A 4,306-nucleotide genomic window follows, 5' to 3' on the forward strand; every position below is an offset into this window, starting at 1 on the left:
GTGAGTTTTGAAAATATCACTTTAAATTGGTAGTTTCAATCTTATTTTAAAAAGCATAAAATTGTCATCATAATTAGGTACAAACAGCTGTTAGAAACCCCCATTTTAAATAAAAACGATGCCATTATACGCTGGTAGAAACGGCGGTTAAAAACTGCCATTTTAAACACAAAAAATGCCATTATAACCTGGTAAAAACGGCAGCTAGAAACTGCCATTTGAAACACAAAAGATGCCATTATAACTTGGTAAAAATGGCGGTTATGATGGTAAATATGGCGGTTTCCAACCGCCATTTTAAACAGAAATGATGCCGCAACATCCTGGTAAAAATGGCGGTTACAGCCGCCATTTTAAAGAAATTAAAAACCGCCATTTTATGCGGAAATAATGACGGTTACAAACCGCCATTTTAACCCTAAAAAAGCGCCATAATAACCAGAATGGCGCCTAGAATAACGGCGTTTCTTGGAGGCACAAGTTTCGGTAATAATGGCGGTTCTAACCGCCGTAATTTTCAAAAAGAACCGCTGTTTTAACTCTGTTTTTTTGTAGTGGGTGAGAAATTCAAAGAGACAGTTGCTCACTTAGTTAAGTATGAGTTGCTTGTTTCAGTCTGTCCCAATCTTTTAGAAAAGGTCGGATAAGTGAATGCCCTCTTGATTGAGCTTTTTAATTTTATTGGGCTTGCCTTATATTTTAGACGAGAGTATGAACAAAAAGTATATAAAAAAGTGCAAACATAATTTAATTTCTCTTTACTATTTTTATATCTGTTAAATATAAACACAAGTAAATAAAATTTTGAGAAAAAAAATGTCCCATGAGATATTACTCGAGTTCTTGTAGTTATCATCATTTGTGAGTACTTCACCAACTATTCCGTAGGGTCCAAGTGCAGTCATCGTCGTTATTGTTAATTGCTTCAAAATCTGACGAGAACTTTTAATTAGTTTGAGGGGTGAGGAACCTAAGGGGATTAAGTTTCGTTTATTTTACTTTATTAATTTGATTACAGAAACCAAAAGAATCAGAGTTTGACTTCCGATTTCATAATTGGTTAGATCATCAATATATAGTATTTGTTAAATGCCAACCAAGAATAATCTGAGGTTATGTATAATGATAATTAATAAATACACATGTCAACATATATTAGTACACTAAGATTAATTAAATTTAAAATAAAAAAATATTCGTTATACTATAAAATATTAATGAATATTAATGAATATTATAAAAAATATAAATAAATAATTATTTTCTTATATTCAATAATTTTTTAAAAATATAATAAATATATAAATATAGAGTAAAATTAAGAATAAAAATAAACATAATAAAAAATAGAGTAAAAAAAATAGTTGATAGACGGTGCAAGGAAGTTTGCCTCTAACTTCGTGCGACTTCGTGCATCACACGCAAGTTCGCCTCACAAATTTCACAACTGTCGAAAAAAAATAATACTAATATATAATCCTTTTTTTATGGTTTTAGAAAATAATTTTATTTTATTTTATTTAAAAAAAATTCGGAAGTACATGAGATTTGAAGGATGTGCAAAGCATTTACATTCTGCATCTTCCATTCTCTTGATCTGCCAACCACAGAAGATGGATTATTTTCCACAATATCCTACAGACCTTGTCCCATGAGATAATACTCTAGTTATCGACTTATCGTAGTTATCTTTTGTATGTGCTTCACCAATTATTACGTGGGGTCTTAGTGCGTTCATCATCGTTAATGTTAACTGCTTCACAATCTAATGAGAACCTTTAATTACACGATTTCTTTCTCCAACTCAACTATAATATTAAATTACGGAAGCTCATATTCAACTTCATCTTAGTCTTTTTAAAAGTATTTGAGGTTTACATGGAGGCGGAGCAATAGTGATTACTGCGGCCTCTTGTCCTCTTCAAATTAAGCGTACTGGGTTATTAGTCATTACGTGTGGTGGTTCTAGTTTTATCACAACAAATCTACGATCTACAAAGTTATGAATTAGGTGCTCAATGCATTGCGTTTCCTTTCTTAATGGAAGTGCACACACTGGACCTGGTGGTAGAACATAGAATCTCGAGGAAGAGGTGCAACTGCGGTGGGATAAATACAATGATTGAAATACTTCGAAGTACAGTGGTACTTATTAGCAGCGGGTGATACACTTATGAACACACGTTAAAAATAAATTATTCAATAATGATCTCCCCAAATCAAAATCATATGCAAGTTAAAATAGTATTAAAAGACTCAGAATGAAAAGAAAACCTATTATTAGACAAACACAGTCATATTTAAAGAGAAAAAATATTAATTAAATAACTTCTTCTGTTGAATTAGATATCCAATCAATCAAACATAGCCATATTTAAAGGTGACAATGTTCTAAAGAAAAATAGAATAGATGATCAAGCTAAATAAAATTAGTTTAAAAAAGTTATGATCTTACCAGAATTAAATAGTTAAAAAAGTTTAGAACAGTGCAAAATGTCAACCAATTAGGCACTTTTAATTAGGAGAAAAGTTGAAGGGAACATCAACTTGTAATATTATTAAACATAAATTACATCTAAACTTAGCAACCTGCCAGATATAATATCATTATATCAATGCTAATTAGGATCTAACACATTCATAATAATGATATAAAAAGAGAAGCATCTGATTGCAATAAAGCTAACTGGAGGAGTGAGATAACCAAATAGCATATTAATTTGATTGTTCACATCTGATATCAAAAAGTACTTAGGTTAACCAAGAAGTTCACATCCCATACATATTTTGAATTTTAGATGATGAAAATTCCAGGGTCCAAAATAGAATATATATCCTAAAACTAACAAAAGAAAGTCTCGAAGCAGCTGAATAATTACAATCTAACCACAGAAACCTAAATCAAATGATCTTCTTTTGAAACACTCCTAAATACACATAAATATCCAGGCCTAAGTTTATGCATCCTGACAAAATCTTTCCATTTAGGTCCTATTTTGTACTCTCGATTCATGCCCTTATTTTTCAAGACATGCATTGCAAAGGTGTTAGCAATCTTTGAGTCCTTAACCGTAAATTTCCAATCTTTCGATCCTCCACTCTTAAGTAGTAACCTAGCAAACTCACAGGAAATATACTGTTTAAAAAAAGTTAGAAATAGCTCATAAAAAATAAATTCACCAATAAGTATGAAACAATAATTATACAAACTTACAAATCGATCAGCCTTCATATCATACTTAGTCAACCTCTTGCTGTGATGTCTAACAACACATCTATATATTTCAATTTTAATTTATAGGAAAAATATAAGGAAACTAAACATGATAACAATGAAAGATATAAGATAAGCTTATACAAAATATTGTGAAATGGAAATTGATTCTTGAAATCAATACACTTTGAATGTAACAAACTTATCAACCAATCAGATTATATCAAGAGTGACAAAATCAACAACACATGTAACACCAATCTAATATTAAACCAAAAAAAATTAACATACCCTCTTTTTTTTGTTATTGACCTCTTCTTGACAGTAGTTTCATTTTCAATGTTCTTCCGAATCCTTTGCACACTAGAACTTCAAGTGTAATTAACAAAAAAAAAAAAAAACAAATTAAAAAACAATGAAAAAACAAATAGACAATAGAAGAAGCAAATAATAACATTATATTACACAATGAATTATATATATATATATATATATTGAAATAAATATATTTATAAATACAGTAATTAAAATATAAGATGTATAAAACTAAGAATAATTAAGAATTAAAAAAAAAACTGTAAACTCTAACCTTTTCATATTCCCATGCATCCTATTATCTTCTATACTATATGCAACATCATCCAATCCATTAAAGTAGTTCAACCCCAACTCATCTTAAATTACTTTTAACAAAAATATATTAATAATATCTTTATCGTAGTGAAATACATAAAAATCCATATAAATTGGATTATTTCGCCTATCCATAAGAGCCACAAAAAATATGCCACTTGTCAAAATTTTAGAAAATGAAATTATTCAAAATATTCAAGTTATCTTAGACAAAAAATTATATTTGATATTAATATTATAGTTTAAAAAAAATACCACAGTAATTTAATTTTTAATACAAAAAAAAAGATAATCAAATAGTTCACAATTGTTTACAGCAACTATTTATACTATACAATAAAAAATAACATAGATTAACTAACAAGTTCATATATTATATATATTTTGAATTTTAGAGCATGAAAAACTTTGGATCCAAAATATAATACATATCCCAAAAGTAGCACCAGAAAATTTCGA

The sequence above is a fragment of the Arachis hypogaea genome, chromosome 15, assembly GCF_003086295.3.
Source record: "Arachis hypogaea cultivar Tifrunner chromosome 15, arahy.Tifrunner.gnm2.J5K5, whole genome shotgun sequence".
NCBI classification, from domain to species: Eukaryota; Viridiplantae; Streptophyta; class Magnoliopsida; order Fabales; family Fabaceae; genus Arachis; species Arachis hypogaea.